Genomic DNA, 15018 nt, shown 5'->3' with positions numbered 1-15018 from the left:
ATAAATAGCTAGTCTGCAAAGCTAAGGCATTTGAGCCAAAGGACCAAGGGCCTTTAGAGCTGTAAGAGGGCAGGTGGATGGAGAAATGGACCTATCACAGAGTCACAAATTGCTGTGGGAAGTAGGAGCAGGCACTGCACAGTGAACCAATACAGACTCGTACATACAACCACCTACCTGTACATACATCTATTGATCCATTCAGAAAACACTTGTCGAGCCCCACTGTTCTAGGGATAGTATTGAAGATATAGCAGTGCGCATGCCTTCATGGACTCTAACATTCACCAGCATGCAGGAGGTACATTGAACAACAAACTGGAATTTGGGTAGGTATTATATAAAGAAAAGGCAATGTTAAAACTTGAGTCTGCTAAGTTTGGCTAGTTTCTTTGGAATAGCAGGGACCAAAGAACCTTCCAGGGGAAAAAGCCGTCACCTACTTCCTTACCCTTTCTCTAATCTCGTTATCTCCCCCTCCTTTCTTTCTTTTAGCTCATCAAGACCATGTCACCATCCACTTCTTTAGGCTCAGGCTCATCTATACTCAGACCTCTAGTCCTGCCCTAATAGGAAACATGAGACCCTTGGCTGTTCTGCACTTGGCTTCTTGAATTTCGGATTTACTTTTTGTTTTTGACCTCTAAAAATTGAATTCAAGTTCCTGGAATTCAAAGACTCAATATTTATCTATATCCTGTGTTTAACTTATACCCATCAATCTACATGATGCACTCAAATCCCTAATCTAGCCATGAAGAATTGGGAATGTGGAGTATGACCACCAGGTCAGTGTGCCTAGGGAGAACAGTCAGTGGACAGAGGTGAGTAAACTCAAAAGTGAGATGGGTTAAACGTCTGGAGACCAAATCAGGAGATGTAGTCCACAAGGATCATAGTCTACAGGGGACATGTTGCTTCTAGAAGATTTTCCCAGAACTTATTCATCCTATGTTGTGGTTTAGTGATAAGAATAAGGGTCTCATTGTAAATAAAACCAGGAAAAAGACCATTTGTAAAATCAAATGAAAAAGAGTATAGGATAGAAGGGTGACTATCCTTAAAAAGACTAGAAAAGGAAAAGCCAAGGAGGAAGTTTTATCATTGTGTCTCCAAAACTGTGCAGATGGGGAGATGACTGACTGGTCTCATTGTCCATTTGGAAGGCAGATCCCATAGAAGAAACATGTGATAGCATAATTTAATTAATAAATTCATTCCCTAGGGTTTTTTGCTTGTTTGTTTTTCTGAGCACATACTGTAGTCCAAATACTACTGAAGATAAATCCGTGATAAGACACAACCTCTTTCCTCTTGGAGCTCATTGTCTAATGGGAAATACAGGCTTATAAACAACTCATGAAAAATACCACAAGTTGGATTTTCTAACACAAGATTCCTTAGGACCTCAGAGCAGGGGCTCCAATACTTCCTAGCAAGGTCAAGGAAAACTCTCCCAAGGAAGTAACCTTTCAGTTGAGTTCTAAAGAACAAGGGTCATTTCAGGTAAGAATTTTTTGTCTCCACTTAGCTCTTCTCCCCCCTCCCTCCCCCCATTTAGCTCTTCTTCATGGGAAAATGTTGTTTAGGACTAATCTACCATGAATATTTCTGGGTTTTTTTTTTTTTTAATATAGCTCTCATTATCTAAAAAAAACTTTATTAACGTTTATTTATTTTTGAGACAGAGAGAGACAGAGCATGAATGGGGGAGGGTCAGGGAGAGAGAGAGGGAGACACAGAATCTGAAACAGGCTCCAGGCTCTGAGCTGTCAACACAGAGCCCGATGCGGGGCTCGAACTCATGGACCGCGAGATCATGACCTGAGCCGAAGTTGGACGCTTAACCGACTGAGCCACCCAGCCGCCCCTCTAGCTCTCATTATTAAGCTAAAATTTCAGTTGATTTTTAGAGCCAGTGTGGAAATAATTTACTTGGACCTGAAATGAAAAGGTTTTTGAATCTACAAAGCCAAGGACTAAATCTTTGAGCAGTTAGAAGACATGCTGAGAGATACAGCCAGACTGGCCAGACATCCCTACTTTTCCTTACCAATTTATGATTGGTAACTGGCTCCACCTGATGAGGGACAGAAGCAGAAAAATGTGCGCATTTAGCTCAGAAGTCTACCTGTAGACTGCGTAGTTCCAATAAGGATCAAATATGTGCTAGTTGCTACATTCTTAAAGGGTCTCATGATTGCCTGTATATTTCACTGATAGTTAATACCCAACTGAATGATAAGCACCAGAGAAGTCCTACAAAAGTAGCTTTATTAGTAGAAATTCAAATAAAACATTTATGACCTAATACTCCCTGCACATCTCCTCCCCCTTGAGCACTATGCATATAACCACCAGCCACCCATGGGTCCTTCCCCTGTCCTCCTTAAATAAGTTTACTAAGTTGCACCATACAATGTCTCAAGAATTCCACCTTGACCATTGCACTCAACAACCCCATAACATTTTTGGTGGCCTGTGCAGGGATTATGGAATGAATACAAGAGCTTCTGTGCAACTTGGTAAGTCTCTTTTACTTCTCCAGCCTCTACTTCTTACTTGTTCTTTTCTGGAAATGTCCTGAATAGTATGACCCTTGGGAATGAGTCTTGCCTGAGTGCTCAGGAGAAAACCTCTTGCCCGTGGCCACACTATGGAAAGGGATGGACTCCTGCCACCCAGCTAGACATTATTACTTTGGCTGTAATGGTTTTGGGCTCAGAAATCAGACTTTCCTTGGGGTGCCTGGGTGGCTCAGTCGGTTAAGCGGCCAACTTCGGCTCAGGTCATGATCTCGCGGTCCGTGAGTTCGAGCCCCGCGTTGGGCTCTGTGCTGACAGCTCAGAGCCTGGAGCCTATTTTAGATTCTGTGTCTCCCTCTCTCTCTGACCCTCCCCCGTTCATGTTCTATCTTTCTCTGTCTCAAAAACAAATAAACGTTAAAAAAAATTTTTTTTTAAAAGAATCAGACTCTCCTTATTTTTCCTGTTATTTTGATGCATATATTATCGTCAGGTTTAGGATGGCCACCAATCTCAAAACTCCCGCATAAGGTTTCTACCTATATAACCCAGTGTGATCCCTCGATTAGCATAAAATCCAAGGTATGTCTGACCATGTACTTCTCAAAAGGGACCAGTCAGAACTACCCAATGGGGAGCTGGACTGTAAACAGAGATCCTGAGTAAGTTGCTTGGATTCGATAGGAACTCCATGCTTTTATTTTTTTCAGGTCTCTCATTTGTCCTTACTCAAGGGCTATTTGACATTCTTGGTCCTGCTCTCAGATTGAAAACACTTCCAGCTGAGATATATGATGCTTAATACATCATGAAAACCCCATCCATTAATACTAGACCTAGAGGCTTACAAAGGTTATTATTATTGATCACCAAATATATTGACTTCTTCAAAATGGAGACAGAGCCAGTGTCTGTAGCATCTCAGTCCATTCACCAGCACCCACTGTAGTCCAGAATGCAATTGGAAAGCAAAGGGAGGTTGGCATCGCTTCTCAGGTAGTACAAAGGTGTCAGAGGTTTAGGAATGAGGGACGCCTCTCAGCACTCTGAACCCCAGATACCTTCAGCAATATTCCTGGTGGGATGCCATTTGGAAGTTGAGGGGGATTTTGGCAATGGTTTTAGTTATGCGGTCTCCTCGTTTTATAGGGATTAACTATGGAATCAACTTCCTCAGTCCCATGGGATTCCCCTTTGGGCCATCTCATAGCACACTGGAGTCAACTTGGACAACAGGATTTAAAGAAGAAGTGCTTCATCTTTTTTCTACAAAAATGTCTGGCTTTGGATGATGATGAAAAATGGCCCATTAACAGGTCCTTAAGCTTCAATACTATTTATCAATTTGCCTTTTTTTGCAGGCAACAGGGAAAATGAACCAAAATACCCTACATCCAGGTCTTTATGGCACTGAGTCAGGATCTTAATCTAAGAAGACTTGTAGGATGTGTCTGGCAAGATTCCAGGCTCCCCACCTTTAGATATTTCAGACAATGATTGTTTAAAAAGACCACCATAATCAAAGAAACCAACTCGGTCAGACAAACAAGAAAATCAATGAGCAGAAGAAAAAGTGAAAATGAGCCTGTAAGCAAGCCCCAGTCCCCTAGTAATTCCCCTCCACATAAACCTTTGGAGCCTTCTACTCCTAGTTCAGTGGGACATAAACTAGAAACAGAACATCATACTTACCAAACACTCAGACTAAGGAAGGATTGTATCCACTTCAGAAAGTAGCAAATGAGGAAATGAGCACAATTAAGGTACATGTTCCATTTTCCATGTCAAATCTGGCTCAAATAAAACCAAAGCTAGGATGATACTCAGAGGATCCACCCAAGTTTATAGATGGATTTCACCAGGTGTCTCTAACATTTGCTTTAACCTGGAAGGATATCTATATTATTCTAACACATTGCTGTACCCCAGAAGTAAAGGCCTGGACTTGAACTGGGGCACAAGAATTTGTAGATGAGGGGCACATGGGTGGCTCAGTTGGTTAAGCATCCAACTTCTGCTCAGGTCATGATCTTACAGTTCCTGAGTTTGAGCCCCACGTTGGGTTCTCTGCTGTCAGTACAGAGCCTGCTTCCTGATCCTCTGTTCCTCTCTAACTCTGCTGCTCCCCCACTCATGCTCTCTCTCTCTCTCTCAAAAATAAATAAACATAAAAAAAAAAAAGGAATTTGCAGATGAGTTGGCAACTAGGGGTAGAAACCATTATCCAGCAGGAGGAGAGGTTGTTCCTAATATTGAGTCTTACTGGAACTACCAAGAGGACAGACCTGGCAGGGAAAGACGAGACTATATGGTCACCTATTTATTGGAGGGAGTGTAAAGAGGATTTTCTACACCTGTCAATTCTGATAAAATTAAGGAAGTGACCAAGGCAAATGCTGAAAATCCAGCCTTATTTCAGGGGTGTTTAATAGAAGCAACTTATAAATACACAGATTTAGACCCAAACACACCAGAAGGGATGGCTATCCTAAATAAGCATTTTATGAGCCAGTCAGCACCATTCACTGTAAACTGGCAAAGATGGCCCTAGGCCCTCAAACTCCAACCCAGTGGCTGCTGGAAGCGGCCACTGGAGTCTTTAAAAACAGAGATATGGCTTTAAAACAGGAGAAGGACCGCAGGGCTAAAATAACAGAGTAGAATGAAGGTTCAAATATTGGCTGCCATTATTGTGGATCCCCAACAATGCCAGGCTAACCAGGGGCAGCAGAAGAAACCGGTCTCAGACAGAAGTTCAGGTAAGACCTCATACTATAGGTGTGGCCAAACTGGACACTGGAGTAAAGAATGTCTGAATAAATGCTCTCTGCAGGGACCAATCCCACTTGCAAAGCAGAGGGACACTGGAAAAGGGACTGTCCTTATCTCCAGAGAGAGGGGAAGACAGGAACTCATTTCCCAGCCTGAGAGCAACAACCTGAACAGATGGCATTATGGGGCTGAGGCTGGTCTGGCTTCCCTGAACATCAAGGTGGCTAAGCCCTGGATTACCCCGGACGTGGGAGGTAAGTTCACTGATTTTCTTATTGATACGGGAGCCACTAACTCTGCCCTTGTTCAGCACTCTTGCCTGACCTGTCTTTCTAAACATAAAATTACCGGAATAGAAGCAGAACCTAAATCATGCTAAGTAACTTTTCCTTTGACCTGTAAATATGAAGACCAATTAATTACCCACTCTTTTCCGGTTCTCCCTTCCTGTCTCACTTCCCTACTTGGAAGGGACTTCATGTTTAATTAAGTTGGGAAGCTAGTTCAAACTAACTGGGTAGGAGGATGGTCTCTTTTCCCTGAGGGCTGAAGAAAAACCAGGCATTCATCCTGGAATTCCCCTTAATGTTTGGGAACAAGTAGACCCACAAGCATGGAACTGTGACATCCCAGGGAAGGCAATATGGGTCCATGCCATCAAAGTAGGTCTAAAGGATCTTGCTATTATTCCACACAAAAAAAACAATATCCTCTTAAGAGAGTAGCCGGAGCTAGACTCCAACCACTTACAGGTAAATTTCTTAAATATGGAATTCTTAAACCTTGTTTATCCCCTTTTAATACTCCCATTTTGCCTGTTAAGAAGCTTAATGGTGAGCACAGAATGGTACAAGACCTCAAAGCAATAAACTAAGCGGTAGAGTCCCTATTCACCCTCTAGTACCAAACCTTTATACTATTATTGGCTCAAATTCTGGGCAATACAGAATGGTTTACAGTGCTTGATTTAAAGGATGCCTTCTTTTGTATCCCCTTAAGAGAAGAGGCCCAGACTCTATTTGCCTTTGAATGGACTCCTTCAGGAGAACAAGCATGGCAGCTTACATGGACAGTCCTTCCATGGGGATTTACAGATAGTCCCCATTTGTTTGGCAAGGCACTCAGTAGAGAACTTAGATATCTTGCATTGCCTCAAGGAACAATATCACAATATGTTGATGAAATTTTAATATGCAGCCCCATAAAAGGGGCCTTGGGCTATAATTCTATTGTGTACTAAACTTTCTTGGAGAGAGAGGATACTGAGTATCACCTAAAAGGCTGAAATTCTAATTTCTAATTCTAATTTCTAATTTCTAAATCTCTAAACAGAAAGTACAATACTTAGGATATGAATTAACTCCTGGAGATCATTCCCTGTCAATTGAGAGAAAAAGAGCTATAATAGAATTGGGACCTCCTGCCACAAGAAAAAATGACTCCAAACCTTTTTAGGAATGGCTGGATTTTGCCACCTATGGATTCCAGGGTTTGGAGTCTTTGCTAAATCTCAATATAAGGCCACTAGGGGGCCAAATAAGAGCCTTTAAAATGGGACAAAGAACAACAGGGGGCCTTTCAACAACTAAAAACTAAACTATCTTCGGCCAGGCCCTGGCTCTACCAAACTTAGAAAAACCCATTTACCCTATTCATTGTTGAAAAACAGGGCCAAGCCCTAGGAGTACTAACACAAAAACTACGGGCATGAATTGAGACCTATAGGATGTTTTTCCAAGCCATTGAAAGTACGGCCCAAGGATGGCCAGCATGTCTCTGAGCAGTAGCAGCCACTGCATTGCTAGCAGAAGCATCTAAACTTTCAATGGGACGGCCATTGACAGTGATGACTTCTTATCACTGTCCTTTAGAAACTAAAGGACATCAGTGAACGACAGGGTGATGACTAAAGATCAAACTATACTTTAGATTCCCCCAGTACTGTTCTCAAACCTGTCAAACCCTAAATCCAGCATTCCTCATGCCTGGACGAGGCCATGCTACTACTCTGCCTGAACATGACTGTAAAGAGGCAATAGAATTAGTCTATTCCAGCTACGTCTGGATCTAAAAGATCAAGCCACAGATAGGTGGTTTATAGACGACAGTAGTTTTACGTAAGAAGGACAAAGTAAAGCTGGGTATGTAATTGTTAGTTTCATGAAAGCTACTGAAGCCAACCTGTTACTAACCAATGCTTCAGCTCAAAAGGCAGAACTGATAGTTCTCATGCAAGCTCTTCAGTTAGCTAAAGGCCTAAGAGTTGGGGCGCTTAGGTGGCTCAGTTGGTTAAGCGTCTGACTCTTGGTTTCGGCTCAGGTCAGGATCTCACAGTTCATGTGAGTTGGAGCCCCACATGGTGCTCGCTGCTGTCAGAGACAGAGCCTGCTTGGGATTCTGTCTCTCCCTCTCTCTCTCTCTCTGCCCCTCCCCTACTCATGTACACACTCTCAACAAATAAATAAATAAACATTTTTTAAAAAGGTCTAAGTGTGTGTGTGTGTGTGTGTGTGTGTGTGTGTGTGTGTGTATGTATGCCTTCCTTGCACTTCATGCATATGGTGCCATCTGGAAGTAAAAGGGATTATTAACTAGTCATAATTCCCCTATTAATATGGACTTAAATTTGTAACTCTGTTAGAGGCAGTTCATCTCCCTAAAGAAGCTGCTGTAAAGCATCTTAGAGGACATCCAAAGGGAACAAATTTAGAATCTAAAGGAAATAATTTAGACAATTTGGCAGCCCAAGTGACAGCTTGAACTAAACTAGTTCTGAGTCTTAGACCAGTCTTTAATCGCTTAAGCACTGTGGTTTCCATTTATACTATGGAAGGGAACAACAGAACACTTGGGGGAAAATCTACTAAAACTGCTGAGGGATGGTATAAGAAGTGATAAAGGAAAAATCTTTGTCCCTAAGGAAAAACAATGCAAATTAGCAACAAGATTGCACCAGGCTACTCATATGGGAAGAGAAGCTTTATGGAATTTCACCAAACCCTTATTTGATGGAATAGCATTAAGAGCCGTTTTATAAAATGCATGTAAGTCTTGTGCAGTGTGTGCCCAGGTTAACCTTGAAGGTGCACTATAACCACCTTCGTTTTTTAACACTTGCCCAAAGATGTGGAAAATACCCTGGGGAAGACTAGCAAATTGATTTTACAGTTGCCACCTTATAAGGGATACAAATATTCATTAGTCTATACAAACACCTTTACTGGATGGATGGAGGTCTTCCCATGTGAGACAGAAAAGGCTACTGAAGTAACAAAGACTTTATTAAGGGAAATCGGTCCCCAGTTTGGGCTCCCTTGATCTCTTCAAGGTGACAATGCCCCATCCTTTACAGCCCAAATAACTCAACAGGTAGCCCAAACCCATAAAATTAAATATTTTTTACATATAGCCTGACATCCTCAATCACCAGGCACAGTTGAAAAGGCCAACCAGGGGCGCCTGGGTGGCGCAGTCGGTTAAGCATCCGACTTCAGCCAGGTCACGATCTCGCGGTCCGTGAGTTCGAGCCCCGAGTCAGGCTCTGGGCTGATGGTTCAGAGCCTGGAGCCTGTTTCCGATTCTGTGTCTCCCTCTCTCTCTGCCCCTCCCCCGTTCATGCTCTGTCTCTCTCTGTCCCAAAAATAAATAAAAAAACGTTGAAAAAAAAATTAAAAAAAAAAAAAAAGCCAACCATAATTTTAAAAGATACCTTACTAAGATGAGGATAGAAACACAAGAAAACTGGGTAACTCTTTTACAAATAGGTCTCTTAGGAATAAGAACTACCCCACAGGAAAGATTAGGGTTAAGCCCTTTTGAATTAATATATGGTTGACCCTTACCATTGACTTATCCTCAGTCCCAGACTAAAGTAATGTTACACTTCTCATTAGACACTAGATTAGTCCATAAAACTCTTAATAAACACGCTAATAAAGTACTGCCAAAACCGGACCCTAAGGAAATTCAAAATTCTTTACAAGTAAACCCCAGAGAACTAGTCTATTTAAAATAGACTGGCAGGCAAACAACTCAGGAGAACAAATTCCTAAATGGAAATGACCTTACAGGGTCATTTTAAGCACTCCACTGCGGTAAAACTAGAAGGTCACTCAACATAGACTCATATTTCTTGAATTAAACTTATACCCCTTCAACAGAGAGTGACAATGAACTGGTCGATGTGCCCTCATATTCCTGTGAACCAGCAGATCTCAAATTCCTTTTCAACAACGAGATAAGAAAACATGAAGGTCTCTTTTCTTTTACCTGCCATCTACACACCATACCTAAGTGGTAACTCTTTTTTACAGTCGGTATAACATTACGTGGAGCTACAAAACCAGTATTCATGCTGGATTTGTAGCTCACTGCCCGTATCAAGCACTTCAGGCCTTCCTTGGTGGGTTTCTACTTTACAAGATACAGATTAGCATTATTTACATCAATACGTAGCTGATAAGATACATCACCTGCACACTAGCACATAGAGGGATATTTCTATTACTAGAAAGAATGTTTCTTGCTGGCCTATGATAGATGTTACATGTGACTCTCTAGGCGATAAGATGCCTTTCTCTTACCCTCAAATCTATTAAAATTTTAACTGAATATGCCAACCTACAGGTAGGCTCATAACAACAAATTCCCCAACTACACAGTCCTTCCTGTCGATATCATCCAGGAAGGATGATACCAAATATGGGATGAATCTATGTGGCTTATTACTACAACAGGACAACTAAGCCAGAAGACCATTTATGCTGGGAACAGAAAACACCATACCCTTGATTCATGGTTCAATATACTCACCAAATGGGATGGCTCCCCCAGAAACCTGTGACCATACCGTCACTTTATAGGCAATTGATTGGTTTGCTACTGCCTAGACAAAATGACCGGGCATCAGATGGCTAACACCTAATGGAACACAACGGTTATATGGGCCAAATATGCAGCCATGGCTTCCACCAGGCTGGAATGGAAGATGTACTATAGATTATGGCTAGATGCATGGCCATAGCACTAAGACTATCACAATTCCAGCTAATCTTCCATATCTAAAACAACAATGGACAGGATCTGTGTTCCATTGGTATGATCATCTGACATCTATTTTTCTTCTATCAGTAGGTTTAGAAAATGTCATATGGCACATGGAGGCCCTTGACAAACACAATTAAGGCCTTAAATGACCCTTAAAATAACATTGCATTATTAAACTCTGAAATAACTTGTGTATAAAGCAGTTCTACAAAATAGAATGGCATTAGATGTCTCAGCAGCACAAGGAGGAACATGTGCCGTTATTAAAGTGGAATGTTGCGGGGCACCTGGGTGGCTCAGTCAGTTGAGCGTCTTAGTCAGCTCAGGTCATGGTCTCGCGGTTTGTGAGTTCGAGCCCCACGTCGGGCTCGGGCTCGGTGCTGACAGCTCGGAGCCTGGAGCCTGCTTCGGATTCTGTGTCTCCCTCTCTCTCTGCCCCTCCCCTGCTTGCGCTCTGTCTCTCTCTCAAAAATAAACATTACAAAAAATAAATAAAGTGGAATGTTGCATCTACATTCAGGATTATGACAAAAATGTAACAAGATTACTTACTGATATGAATAATCAAATTGGTGCTCTTAAAGATCCTACATTGTCGGGGCGCCTGGGTGGCTCAGTCGGTTGAGCGTCTGACTTCAGCTCAGGTCACGATCTCACGGTTTGTGAGTTCGAGCCCCGAGTTGGGCTCTGAGCTGATGGCTCAGAGCCTGGAGCCTGCTTCCGATTCTGTGTCTCCCTCTCTCTCTGCCCCTCCCCCATTCATGCTCTGTCTCTCTCTGTCTCAAAAAAATAAATAAACATTAAAAAAAAATTAAAAAAAAAAAAGATCCTACATTGTCACTTAATGACTGGTTACATTCCTGGTCAGGAGGTGGACTGTGATCCACACTAAAGGGTCTTCTCATTGCTCTTCTTATTTTCATAATAATAATAATAATAATAATCCTAATGTGTTGTCTCTTTTGCTTGGTTCTCTATTCTTGAGATACCTGCAAGTAGTTCCTGACTCCTTCACCCAGCCGACATATGATTCTTACTACTTGAAACAAATTCATCCTGATGTCCACTCTGGACTCTACAGCAACAGCCTTCCATAATAGTTACTTGCAGGGACAGAGCTAATTTTGGTCCATAGGTTGGGACATCGCTATGACCCCTGTCAGCCTGAAGAAGTCACAGAAGATGAGGGAGGCCTTCACCCTTCAACAACCTTCAAGATTTAAGGACCAAAAATTGGCCAGGGGGGAAATGATGAGGGACAGAAGCAGAGAAATGTTCACTTTTGGCTGATCTACAGCCTGCACAGTTCCAGTAAGGAGCCAACATGTGCTGGCTGCTACGTTCTTAAAGGGCCTCATGACAGTCTGTACATCTCACTCATAGTTAATACCAAACCAAATGATAAGCACTGGAGAAATGTTACAAAAGCGGTTTTAGGAGTAGAAATTCAAAGCAAACATTTATGATCTGACACTCCCTGCACGTCCCCTCCCCCTGGAGCACTAAGTATATAACTACCAGGTTCATACAGCAAAAAAGGGCAGTCCTTTCTGCCCATGGGTCCTGCCTATGTGCTGCTTAAATAAACTAAGTTGCACCACATAACATTTCAAGAATTCTTTCTTGATCCTTGCACTCGATGACCCCGCAACACCCCTGGGAATTTTCAGGCCCTGTAATAGCAGACTCCACATTTCCTGAACAAAAAATAAATATGTGTACAGGAGTGCAGCAAGGGGCTTCTTTCATGCTCAAAGGAAGCACTTCTAAATAGTTCCCAGTAATAGTTAACTGGAGGACTTGAATTAATTTTTATTTTTCCCAGACCTGTGAAGGCCCCTGTAATAGTTTTCTAGGGATGGCATAACACAACACAACATAGGCTAGGTTGTCTAATCAACAGAAATTAATTCTCTCACAGTTCTGGAGGATGTTAGATCAAGATCAAGATGTCAGCAAGGGCTCGTGTCCTCTGAGGCCTCTCTGCTTGGTTTGCAGATGGCTGCCTTCTGCCATGTCTTCACATGGCCTTTTCTCTGTGCGTGCAAATCCCTAGTGTGTTTTTTTTGTGTCCTAATTTATTATTCTTATAAGGTAGACCAGTCAGATTGGATTAGGGCCCACCTAAAATGGCCTCGTTCTAACTTAAATACCTCTTGAAAGGCCGTATCTGCAAATACAGTCACATTCTAAAGTACTGGGTGTTAGGTCTTCAATATGTGCATTTTTAGGGCTGCAAATTCAGCCCTTTACAGCCCTGTCCCTTTGCCGATTCTTGCTATCTGGTTGCCCTGTGGTTCGCTGTGTGGAAAACAGCATGAACCACAGAAGAAGCCAGGGACCACAGGGCCCTCTATTTGCTAAAAGAACGCTTGCCTCAAACCAAGAGAGAAATGGAAGAGTCTTGGGACTTGCACCCCTTTATGCCTACTTGCATTCTATTACAGAGAGACCCATTGTTGATGCCTTCCCAGGATTTGGGGCATTTCCGAGTTTTAAAAGTGACACAGTAACTTTCTACTTGAAGCAGCTGAAATGCCTATTTTGCATCTGAGGATCACATGGGAAAGATACAAGCCATTCACCATCAGAAGTTTCAGATTAAGGAGTTTTTAAAGATCTCAGGTTGCGTTTAGAAACAAACTACAATGTGAAAACAGAGCCAAGAGGAGAGGAAGTAAAAGAACCTTGCAAGGCACAGTTAGTAGCACTCTGAAAGTCAGTATTTCCTGTTTGCTAACAACCCTCATTCTTCCACAACGGCCTTGCTCAATGATAGCAGGTCTTGTAATGCCAGTGGCTCTAGGTCAATTCACTGAAAGCCAGGTGTTTCTATTTTACCTTCCTAATCCCTGCGGGTCCCCATCAAGTTTCTCCCATTGTTTCTAATCCCCCTTAATCCTCCCACTGCCATTTGTTCTCACGTCCCCCTATCCTTTCAAGTGCCTCTTGGTTCCCCCCAAGCCTTTGTCCCTTTCCCTCTCCGCCAACCCCAGTCCTTTCTAATCACTCCCGGTCCTACAGATCCCGCCCTTTACATTCCAGTCCTTTATGCCCTCCCCTTAACGCCCATTCCTCCAGTCCCTCCCACTACGTCTATTCCCGTAGCCCCGCCCGCTCTGCGTCAGCCCCTCCCCACCTCAAAGGGAACGCAGGCGTTTTAAGGCTGATAAACATAGACCATTGCCTACTAAAAGCACTGTGCCGATTTACGCTCACATCAACATCGAATTCGATGAACAGGCTTGATGTCAGAAACATCGTCAGCAACCCTATTACTCTTTTTAACTATCTGATAGCATTTTTTGGTGAAAATAAACACCTTGCTGTTTTCTATTGTATTTTTCTCGATTACTAGTAATGTTGGAAATCTTAACATGTGTTGTTTTGGTTAACTATTTCTTGTTCTGTGAATTGCCTGTTCATATTCTTTGTCCATTTTTCAATTGGGTTACCTTTTCCTTATTGACTTATATTTGGATTATTAGTCTTTTATATATTTCACTAATATTTTCTCCTCGATGTCCCTTTTAACTAGGCTGAGCCGGACTGCATATTCCTTAAAATGTCGTTATGCAGATGTAATGGAATACTGACCAACTAAGATTCTGCAGAAATGTTCAAAAGTCGTTAAAAGAATTCCATCCAGTATGAATTCCCGGCGAAAGACAGGCAATGCAGGGAACAAGGGTACACAGGACTGCCTCGCTATAGGCCTCTACCTTCAGAGACGCCCGGGGGTGGGCAGAGAGTCTGTAGCCTCCGCAGGCAGGCAAGGCCAGAGCAGGCGGAGGGAGTGCAAAAGCTGAGAAGGGCCGGCAGAAGAACCCGCACACCGCACCGAGAAGCGCGGAAGGACTGTGGCCAGCTCTTTTCCCTCCAAAGTCCTGGTTTCTCTGACTCACGAACGACCTCTGGAGGCAAACACTCTACAAATTTCGCTCCGTTCTACCCATTCAGAAACCTTCTCCACTGCTAGGCTAGTTCCACGTTTTGCTTTCGCAAAAGAGCGCATTTCCGGGGTGGGGAGCCCGAGGGCCTTTCTGGGAAATGGAATCTTGGTCAGGAGGATTCTGGGAGTCGTAGTGCCTACTGTTCTCTTTGCGCACGCACATTTCCGTTTTCACTTTGCGGCTGCTGGTTCTGCGCCACGGGGGAGTCGTGTACGCCTGTGCTGCTCTGGCTCTTTGTATCTTGGGGAGGAGTCCCGGGTTAGAACGGACTTGGGACCTCTGTCAGTTACAATTGCAATTGCATTTAGGCAATTACAGCGGTTTGTGGTATCTCTGAGCTGTCAGATGTAGGGGGGCAGCGCCTCATGGCCTGGAGGAAGAAGCTTCGGAGCTAAATCCTTGGGGTGTGGCTTAGGAATAGGCTGAGGGGCCATGCGTCCAAATTCTGGGGCCTCGAGAGCTCAGAGTCCCCAACGAGCAGAGCAACGACCTTAAAAGGACCTTCGAGTTAATGAGATGGCGACATCCCCTGACAGTTTAAAGCTGTTCTCCCTTTCAGACAGGGGTGCACTGCGACCCTAATTTCATTTTATTAAGGTCACTGTGGTTGTGGTTGGGAAGGTTCCCCAGGGGAGGGCATTGAAAACCCAGCTGTAGTCTAGGGAGATGTGATAATAACCAATGGTGACAATGGCAGTGTGGACTGAGTGGGTGATAAAGGC

At 43.1% G+C, this 15018-nt stretch overlaps 1 protein-coding gene across 6 annotated transcripts in view; it reads right to left on the bottom strand.

Annotated features, from left to right (window-relative positions):
• Positions 1-14378, bottom strand: part of ZBTB38 (zinc finger and BTB domain containing 38) — a 172678-nt gene extending 158300 nt beyond the window's left edge. For 2 of the 6 annotated variants that reach the window (XM_086674420.1, XM_086674421.1), the window contains exon 1: positions 13941-14335. The gene's annotated coding sequence lies outside the window, so the exon portion shown is untranslated. Of the gene's footprint in view, positions 1-13940 lie in introns of all 6 variants that reach the window. The other 4 variants (XM_086674417.1, XM_086674415.1, XR_015240013.1 and 1 more) reach the window with 3 other exon arrangements.
• Between the last annotated feature and the right edge of the window lie 640 nt (positions 14379-15018).

The sequence above is a fragment of the Puma concolor genome, chromosome C2 (genome assembly GCF_028749965.1).
Source record: "Puma concolor isolate L17-30 chromosome C2, mPumCon1.1.hap2, whole genome shotgun sequence".
NCBI lineage: Eukaryota > Metazoa > Chordata > Mammalia > Carnivora > Felidae > Puma > Puma concolor.
Note: the sequence above shows the minus strand (reverse complement) of the source record. Positions and strands in the feature narration are given on the sequence as shown.